This window comes from Gopherus evgoodei, chromosome 4 (assembly GCF_007399415.2).
Source record: "Gopherus evgoodei ecotype Sinaloan lineage chromosome 4, rGopEvg1_v1.p, whole genome shotgun sequence".
NCBI lineage: Eukaryota > Metazoa > Chordata > Testudines > Testudinidae > Gopherus > Gopherus evgoodei.
The window spans coordinates 124,311,590-124,322,058 of NC_044325.1; positions in this window are offsets into that span (position 1 = coordinate 124,311,590).

Here is a 10,469-nt window from a genome sequence, read left to right on the forward strand (position 1 = left end):
TATTTAAGGGCATAAGCCATAGGATGGAGCCCTGTTCCGTGGTTCTGACTTAGTACCGCTTCCCATTCCATTTTTGTAGTTGCCAGTTGTAGCACAAATGACTGTCCCACCTGGGAATAGGCTAACACTGGAGCCTGGACTAAGGCCTGCATTAACTGGATCCTGGCTTCCTGCCACAAAGGGCCCCTGTTTCATTTCAACCTCTTCTTTAACAACTTATGCAGCGGGGCTGCCCTTTCTTGAAAACTCCTTCATAACATTTTGGGAAAAATTAACCATTCCCAGAAAGGATTTAAGAGCTGTGACATCTGTTGGAGCTGGTAATTTAAAACTCAGCTCTTCTTTTTGTTGATTAGTGGAGCACCTTCCCTGTTCCAAGTCACTTCAAGATAATTTACTTGTTGGGAACACAACTGGACTTTTTGCGTTGTGTTTTCAATGAACCAAGCTTCCTGAATTTTTTGTAACGCCCTATTTAATACTTCCCATTTTTTGTTGTTTGAGTGCAAATTAGGATATTATTTACATAAGAAATTACACTGGTTTTCTATTATTTTACATTTTAACTACATGGGCATGACAAATAATAGGGGCTTTGCTCCAGCTCGTGGGGACCCTGACAAAACACAACTGATTTCCTTGAAAGGTAAAACCAAATTTGTAATAGCTGTCTGGATGTAAAATGATAGCAAAGAAAGCATCGGCCAAATTCAAAACTGAAAACCACTGGTCCCCGCCTAGGCTGGAGGTTATTATCTTCTGCTACATAGCTACTATGGGTGCCATGGGTGTGTCACCCGATTAAGGGGGCAAAAATCAACTACCCGCCTTCAGATCTTGCTGTGACTTTTAAGGATCAGCCAGAGGGCAGCATTACTGAAACTTGACTGTTCCACTAAAGCCATTGGCCTAAAAGCTCATCAACTGGGGGCGGGGGCTAGGTTGGCTTCTGCCTTTTTTTGAAAGCTGTACTGTTCCTGGCGTAGGGGATCGGGATCTGTAACTAGAGTTGTTGCCTCAATTTTACCACATTCTACTTTATTTTTGGCCTACATCTCCCAGTGGTTTTTTGCAATTGCTAGAATTTCTGGAGTTCACATTGGCCACTTTAGCTCTTTAGGTGCCTTAAGGGCTGTTACTTAGGAGCTTGCCAAAATTTTTACTGGCTTTTAGGAGGTGCCAGGAGGCATTTTTCATAGAATCCTGTTGCAAAATTAATTAACATTTTAAATTTTGTAAAGACATTAATTTTTAAAATACCCTTTTTAGATTTATTAAGCTAAATGGCCTTTTATGTATATATTTATTTATTTATTAATTTATGTAACTGATACAACATATTTTTGAAAAAAGGAACAGTTCTTTTTGCCTTACTGACCCTTGTATGGTCTTCATTCCAGCTGGAGGGCCAAACGGGTTTTATTTTGGGTACTACTCAGAGAATAAGTGGCACATTGATTTAACAAGAAATTTTGTCCCAACACTGCTCCTTCAAACTCCACACAAACCGTGAACCTCCTCCACCCATCGGTGTCCAAATGTGCCATTACTGTGGGTGCTGTAGGTACAGGGCCTCCCTATAGAGAGGCAACCGGTGACGGCAGTAGCGGTGCACTGGGGTTTTTCCCTGCCTGCTCAGCCAGCCTTGACAACTGGGGAGCAAGGTGTTAGGAAAAAGATTGTTAGAATCGCTTTAGAGAACTGTTTTACAGTATATTTTATTATTTAGTTTTTTCATAATTAATTTTATAAAACACACAGGTAATAGTGACTCCTTTTAGGTCATTGCCCTTTTAAATTTAAATTACCTATTGATTAATAAACATTTGTAACCATTTTAATTATAATGAGCTCTCACATTAAAGGTGCTTAAATTTAAGCTTTTTATTTACTTTTTTTTTATTTTAATTTTCATAAAATTTTAATTAGCAAAAATTGCAAGCCTAGAGCTAGTTTTAACCTCACATCTAGAAGTATTTTAATTAACACTTAGCTATATAGCGTATTTATTTCATTAAGTTATAATAGCTAAATGCACACAATATAACTGCAATTAGCTTAACTCAATTTTCATTTTCATCTGCCGCAACAGTATGGCTGAGTCTTTATGACTGTGACATGGAGGAAGTGAAAGGGTCCGATTCACAGCTGTTCTGACAGCTTTGTCACACCGGGAATAGTCATGTTTGATTCAAAAGCTGATGACCTGACTTGGTTTATGAGGCCTTCTACACTTAGCGGAGTAACAAGAAGCTGCAGTGTAACATGCACAATCTAACGTCTCCTCCCATTATGGCCTATGTTTATGGCATTAGCCTGAGGCTCAGGATGCCTAGGTTCAATTCCTGGCTGTGCCACAAATGCCCTGTGGGATCTTGGGCAAGTCACTTTCCTTCTTTGTCCTGTAGTTCTCCATCTGTACAATGGGACTAATGATTCTCCCTTTGTCTGTTCAGCTCGGAAGCTCTTCAGAACAGATGCTGCCTCTCATTACATGCAATGTAAGTGCCTAGCAGAATGGGATTTTGATTGCAGCCTCTGGCACTACTCCAGTACAAATAATAACTCATTGAGTCCATGCAGAACATCCCCTAGCTGATGGCAGAAACTGCCTCCATGACCAGGGCAAGCAGCAGGGAGGGCAGCATCCTGTGGGTGAGGGAAACTGTTTCTTTCAATGGTTTAGTTCTCTTACAGCAGCTGGTGAAGTGGAGAGCAGTAGCTTGTGTAGCAAGCGCCAACAATACCTGAGTGTCAATATGCTCAAATGGAGGAGGCGACTTTGACGTTAATCCCTGTTAGTAAAGAATATCTCATTGTTATATACATAAGAGGGCAGTGTGAGCTGAAACTGACTATAAACCACCAATTGCCAAAAGGGGTCTGGCAGAAACCCCTCGTGAGAACATAGAGAATTTTCGCATTGACAATTGTAAGATTTGCAAATCGAATACAAACCTGGGAGAAATTTCATGGTTGAGGACATGCTCTGGAGAGAATTGGATCAGAGTGCAATGGAGCAAAGTCCAGAGTTTTATATTGTATATGTCAATCTGATTTAAAAAAAATCCTTGTCTCGTCTCCGTAGTATAAGGACTGTGATTGCTTAGAGCTAGAGCACAGGATGAGTTGCTGCAGAACGTGATTAAGGCTATCAGCACAGGGTGGCCACGACTGTGTTTCCAGCCATACGACCAATTCAGGGGTAGCTCTCGGTGCCGGATGGTCTGTTGTTTAAAGGAACCAGGGTGGAGGCCCGGTAACATATTATAGAAAAATATGTTAACAAGGATACATAAAGATCAGTTAGGGACTGGAAAAACTAAGAGAAGGGCTAGAGACATTTTATACTGTACTCAAATGAACAGCTAATTCAGAATAAGACACTCATTCCAGAATAAGAGCATCCACACAGAGAGTTAATCAGGAACAGCAATTCTGCTTTAAATTCACACCTTCTCTTAACACAAATGAACTTCCCAGCATAGATAAGTCCTGAGTCCTTTTCCTTTAAGTCAGAGTGACACATTTTTCCAAAATAGTTGCTCTTATTGTCAGAGGCCTGGCCTACAGCACAGAGTTAGGCCGAAGCCCGGCAGCTGATGTTGACTGAGTTGTGCACGCAGCTACACTTGAATTTGTATCTCACCACTGTAAGCACCCTGTTAAGCTGACACCAGCTCCCCGAGCAGTGTAGCCCCACAGTCAATGTTCTTAGGGTGACACAATGTGACTGTAGACACTGTGTGACTTATGTCAAGCCTAACTGTCCTCCAGCAGCTGTCCCACACCATTGTAAATTTCACTGCCTAGGAGTCACATAGAGCTGAAGGTCTCCCCAACCTCTTTCAAGCCCTGTTGATTTTTGAAATTCCTTTTCCTGACTGTCTGGCTTTGCAAACATTCCTAGCAGAGCTCTATGGTTTACCGCAACTGCCCAGCTGACCATGCCAGCTTCATGCTCCAGAAAATCTCTGGCCAGGAGTAAACAGGAGATACTGGTTCTCCTGGGCTTGTGTGGAGAAGAGACTGTGCAGGTACAGCTCTAAACTAACCGCAGAAACGTTGACTCCTATGAGTAGATTGGAGAACATTCCAAGTTCATAGATTTCCATCTTCACGTGGCTGTGACCTGAACATGGGGATGCCCTTCATAAGGAACAGGTGAGAGTTAGAGGACGTTTCCTGGCTAAGTTTGAAAAAAAATGCCTCTGGGTTGTTCTAAAGAACAATACGGGCTCAGCAGTGAAGACTTGGAACTGGATATGAAGACATTTACCTCGCAGTCATTGGTTCCTTTCTGACTGGACCCTTGTTGGGAGAGAGGGTACCACCATGGGAATGGAGTTTTCCACACCTTGGGCCCCAGTTACAATACTGCCATGTTGTGGGGAACTGGTGTCTCTATGGGAACTGGGATTTGGAGTGTTACATCTCTAGCCCATTGGTATGATTCTGAGCCAAGGTCAGCACAGGGAGCTGCAGTTAGTGGACTGGAAAAAGGATGTGTAGCATGAATCTGAGCGACTGGCTGACTCAGGGGAGTGGGCTCCAGAGCATGTTACTTGTATGGTGCTGGTTCCAGCTCAACCAGTTCTGCAGTGAAAGGCTTTGTCATCTGACAGCTCTTGGGTGATATTTGTAGGTGAAATATGCTGGAATTATCCACTTTTTCCTAGGGGCGTATGTCAGGGTAGGGAAGGATTAGGTGTGAAGACTTGGCTTGGGTGTGGGTAGATGAAGGAGACATGACCTCAATAGGTCTAGGGTAAATGGCAAGTTGTGGTTGGGAATGATAGGAATAAGGCTTTTGTGGGCTATGGAGGCCACCAGTGGAGGAGAAGAGGGAAGAGATGTGCCATCTTCTTTGGGTAGAGGGTAAGTTCACCATGACATAGGATTTAGGAGGAGAGAAAAGGACATCCTGGATCTCCCCCAAACTGCCGAGTGATTACCTCCACCGGGAGCAGATCATGGATTCAAGTCTCCGTGGCTGGGATCTGTGGGGAGACCTCACTGCTTAGCCCTGACACTGCAGCCTTCCTATTCCTGGCAGGAGGCCACCCATGGACTTGGGCACCAGGCCACGTGCCCACATGCCGGTAGCAGCTGCTCTGCCAGAAAGCACAATGAGAATCTCATGAGATTAAATAATAGCATTTAGCTTTCCATTTAGCACTATCCGTTCCTAACCCTGTGGGGACAAACAAACAGGAACGGGATGAGATTTCCATGTGCCTGGGAGTGAAGTCACCTTAGGCCAGTGACAACCCTAAGAAAGGTGCCTGGAAGTGGGCAGTCCTAACTTTGCCACATTGTGTATGAAAACCTATCAGTTTGAACAAGTTTATCTGAGCGGATCTGAAAATCAGCACATCCGATCTCCTCTGATGCCCTACAGTGAGGTCCTGGCATCTGGAGTTAGTCTCACAAATGGGCAGGTATTTTCCATTCCTTGCTCCAGGTTTTTCAACAAAGAGGTGAACTAGATCTCAGATTTAGAAAAGGGAGGTTTGCTTTGAGACATCTGACACCAGAGAGACAATACAGGCACTTTCTAGCATCCTGAAGCAGTAGGGATAAATCCTGTCATATAACACCCCCTGCTTTTCCAGTCTTGGGTCTCCATCCAGTTCTGCCAAGGCCTCGCTATCTTGACCTCATTATTATAGCCCTGGGATATGAAATACACACCCAGTGCTGCTAAAGCGCCTCAGTCCTGAGCCATTGGCCACCGTGCGGTTCCAGCCCTCAGGCCTGACACATCGACAGCTCTTCTGATGCCCCTCAATCCTTACCTGCAGCTCCCCCTGCTAGTCTATAATATACTCTCTTCTACAGAAAGTTGGCTGATCATAATCATTTGTGCTATTCCCATTTCAGAATTCCTTGCAGCCTGCAAGAATTTGTGACTGATTTGAGGATGAAGAGCTGAACTTTGAAGTTTGGGGAGGCTAAAACTGAGTCAATGATAAGAGTCCAGATTGTGACTGGGATCTGGAACAAAAATCTCAGAGGCCACTGGAAGAGCCATATTAACCGTTGACAAATCTGTTAGAGCTTGTCAAGCAATGGAAATCACCCAGTCCAGAGAGAAAGTTTGTGGAGGGTGGGCAGTGCTCTGAGACTGGACATGGTAGAGAATCCAAAAGACTGCAAGAAAAGAGACCTGAGGCAGAAAGGTGTGGACACTTTCAAGTCTAAGTTCTGCAAAAAGAACATGTGGCTTGTGCTGGTTGCCACAGTGTGTACAGCTCCAAGATAATGCCTGGCATGTGAGAAAAAGATGCATGAAATTCAATGGATTCCAACACTTTGCAAGAACTTTCAAGAATCTTTTTGTTTTAAACAACACCAGCTTTCCAGTCTCACACAAAATGTGCAGTATGACTGCTGGAGGTATGGCTCCGGGTGACACCCTGCAGCAATTAACGCACAGAGTGTCCTGGACAGCATATTCCCAGTCCCTATTATCGAGGTCAGTGGGAGCTGTCCGTATCAGATGGGACTATGTTTAAAGGAATCAGGATGGGGCGTCATAAGATGCTACAGTAAAATGTGTTATGAAGGAGAAATGAAGGAGATTTAGGAACTGAGAAATCTAAGAGAAGCGCTGGAAATGTTTTACACTGGCCTCAAATGAACAGCAACTTTGAGGAAGCTATCAAGGCTTTTCGTATATGCCAAAAGTACAGGCCAAGTCTAGCAAAAGGGCCAATGTTACTGGCACAGGAATAATTGGCCCCCTGGAGCAAAGTAGGCAGAGATTTGTTTACACTGGCCATAAAAAAATGATGTCTTCATTCTAGACCAGGGGTAGACAACCAATCGCATGCACACTGAAGGCGGCACATGCGTTGATTTTCAGTGGCACTCACACTGCCTGGGTCCTGGCCACCGGTTCAGAGGGCTCTGCATTTTAATGTAATTTTAAATGAAGCTTCTTAAACATTTTTAAAACCTTATTTACTTTACATATAACAATAGTTTAGTTATATATTATAGACTTAGAGAAAGAGACCTTCTAAAAATGTTAAAATGTATTACTGGCACGCAGAACCTTAAATTAGAGTGAATAAATGAGGACTCGGCACACCACTGCTGAAAGGATGCTGACCCCTGTTCTAGACTATTCTCATTTTCCTGAGATAGCCTTACTGGAAGATACTATAGCTGAACAAGTGATTGTGCATGTCTATTTTTGTAGCCATGTTATACCTGGCATAGTAAAGTCTGACGATGGGCAGCAGTTTAGTGGGCATGGGTTTGAGCAGTTTGCAGCAAAGTTTGGGTTTAGACATGTAACTGCTAGATACCCATTATCTCCAAACCAATGGGTTGGTGGAAAATGATGTTATAATAAAGCGGCTACTGGAAAGGGCTCTGGAGTTACACTGTGAGCCAGGCTTAGGGCAGTTCAGTTACAGGATGGTACCAATGACATGTGGTTTGTCACCTACAGACATGTGGTTTAACAAAATACTGAGAACTGGGAAGACTGCAATAATAGAAGCTGATATCCTGGGGACTGGGGGTTTGCAGAATATAGAGAGATGGATAAACCTAACAAGAAGAGCCATATGATTTGGGATTCTGAAGGCTTCTGCCATGTGAAGAGCATGATGCAGCCTGCATCTGTGATGGAAATCAATGGTCACCAACAGTGGTGGTTGTGAAGAAGTGGTGATTTCCCCTTTTTATGTTGTATGTGAGCCTATGTGAGTCTTACTGTTGAGCCTATGCAAGTTTTACTCTTTTGCATGAATACTGTGTGTGCCTCAGTTTCCCTGTGTGCTGCATCAATACCTTGGTAGTGGGAATAGGGGTTTGTGACTTTGGCTGAGACCTTTGGGACAGGTAAGGCAGCTCCAGCTGCCTGCACGCATGCTATGACTGGTGCCCTTCATAACTTGAGACTCAGGAGGGGAATGCAACTGGTGACGACGAGGTGACTCTTTGCCTGGGAAGTAAGACAAAGAGAAGGGGAAGGAGCAATGGGGATGTCTGAGGTCAGATGGCTGAAAGCTGGCAGTCTGCTTGTGGGGGACTGGAGGAGGGGAAATCCAGATCTTCTGGACCAGGACTCCCCAAGATGGACTTGGCAGAAAGTCAGATTCCTATGCTAACAAGTTCTGTTCTACGCTTTGTTCCTGTCAAATAATAAACCTTCTGTTTTACTGACTGGCTGAGAGTCATGTCTGACTGCGGAGTTGGGGTGCAGAGTCCTCTTGCTTCCCAAGGAGCCCCACCTGGTTGGAATCGCTGTGGGGTGCACATGGTGTGGAAGGGGTTGCTGAATGCTCCGAGGTCAGCCGCAGAAAGGTTGAAGCTGTGTAAACTTCTCACTCTTTTGACAGTATGCTCAGCGAGAGGAGGCATGCTCCCACAAAGTCCTGACTGGCTTCATATGGAGTAGTTCCAGAGCATCACCTGGTGACTCTGTGACAGTGATATTAAGTGAGACTCTCCTGCAAAATGTATGAGGCTGTCACCCCAGATGCACTCATACTCAAGGGATAAGTGCCACCTTCTCCACATCCAGAATAGAGGGAGGAGGGTTGTAAGGTCAGACATTTGGCCTGAGATGTTCTCAGTTCGGTAACAGCAGAGCTGCAGGACATGCCACCTCTGGAACAAAATGGACTCACTGCTTTCTGACAACAATAGTGCTGATCTGACAGGGAGACCAGCACAGGGCCCCGGAGATTAACTGAACATTATTAGCAAGGTTCGTTAGTAAGATGGTTATAAGTGTTTGGAGGAGCAAGTTATATACATGTAACCCTTCTGCCCCTCTGAGTTGGCAGCAACAAGGGCCGGGTTCAGTATCCATGGGTTCCGTTTCAATAACACAATGCATAACCGACTCGAGCCCTCACCCAGTGACCTGGGACACTTAAATACCATACCCGCCTGGGCGCCTCTAGGAGGCAATACTTCCCCTCTCGCAAGCAGAGTCTGAGTGTTGCAAAATCCTTTTAATAAAGGAAGGAAACAATGCGGCATCCCATTGGAGAAACACCACAAACAGGATTATGACACAAACCATAAGCAAAAACCCACCTCCAGGTATTTTTGGCAATGTCCTTTCCCCCTTAGGGTCTTAAGCCCAATCACCCCAAAGTCCAACAACCCAAAAGTCTCTGGTCAGTGCCACCCCAGAATTCAAAAGTTTATCTGCAGAGTTTTACCCCGCAGCCTGGGTGGAAATGGGGGGGGAGTCCACACAAGGTGTTAAGGGGCACCTTACGTGGGCCAGGGCCAACTGCTCCACCTCTCCGTGGAGTTCTGCTGCAACCTTCACCACGACCAGCTCCACTACACCAGCTGTGCCGCTCCTCCAGTCGTCCCTGCAAACCACTTCACTCTGCTCACTGTTCCATGGGCTGCTTCAACATGCTGCAAACTGCTCCACTCTGCCAGCCGCTTAACGATAGGTCTTCAGGCTCCCCCACTAGTTAACACAGCACTCAGTGATCTCAGCTCTTAGTAGTGGAGCCCTGGTGCTGGTGCACCATTAGCCCAACCTGAATTCAGCTTAGGAGTCTCTAGATGGACTCCTAATGGAATCAAAATTAGCTCTACTCTTTTACAGTGGAGAGAGGAGAACATGCAATTGGTGTTCCAGGCCCTCAAAAGGGGCCCATACCATCAGATACACACACAAGTGCCCCAACCTCCCTCAATTCACTTGGTTTTGGAACTCATGTCCCTTGTCTAGCAAGTGTCACTTAATTTATATTGAGACATCTCTAGCATAAAGCAGTCTCGTAGTTCCTCATTCACATAATCAGGTGGCAACACTTTATTTATCCTGTCCCAATAACAAAGAAACTGGGGATCCCAGAGCTGTCAAAATAACCATCCCAGGCTGCCTTGGGCTATGCTGGGTGCACCCATGCAAATACCCGAGATTTCACAATTCCTGAAATTCTTTTTCCACACTTCCCATAATTCACCACCAGATGTCAGGGTAGAGCGCATCCTGACTCTGCTTACATACATGTTGTTTGTTAAGTGTTGCTGTTATTACATTGTGGCTGGACATTGGGAATTGTACCTTTCCGAGCATTCAGCTTCCCAGACACAGAAAGTCTGGGGGAGGGGTGCTGCAGAAGCCCACACCCTTTGAAGCAGAGGCAGGTGGAACTCAGTGACTCAGTGAAGATGGGCTCTTTCAAGCGCTGTCAGAAATATACACAGGGCAGAGTTCAGAGTGGGAAGGGAACCATGACACGGTGGCAGTTCAGTGGAATCCTTTTGAACCAGAAGCACAGACCTCAGGGTTTTAAAAGGACACTTTTTTTCCTTTTGGCTGCTTGAAAACTAGGGAGGTTGTTTTTTTTTAAAGGACACTTTTTAGCTGAGAGCAGCTGGAGTTTTTTTCTTTGCCTGAGGGCAGAGTATTTAAGTTATAGGAAGGGAATTCACAAGCTGGTTTCTTGTTTTTTTCTAGCTCTTGGGCTAGG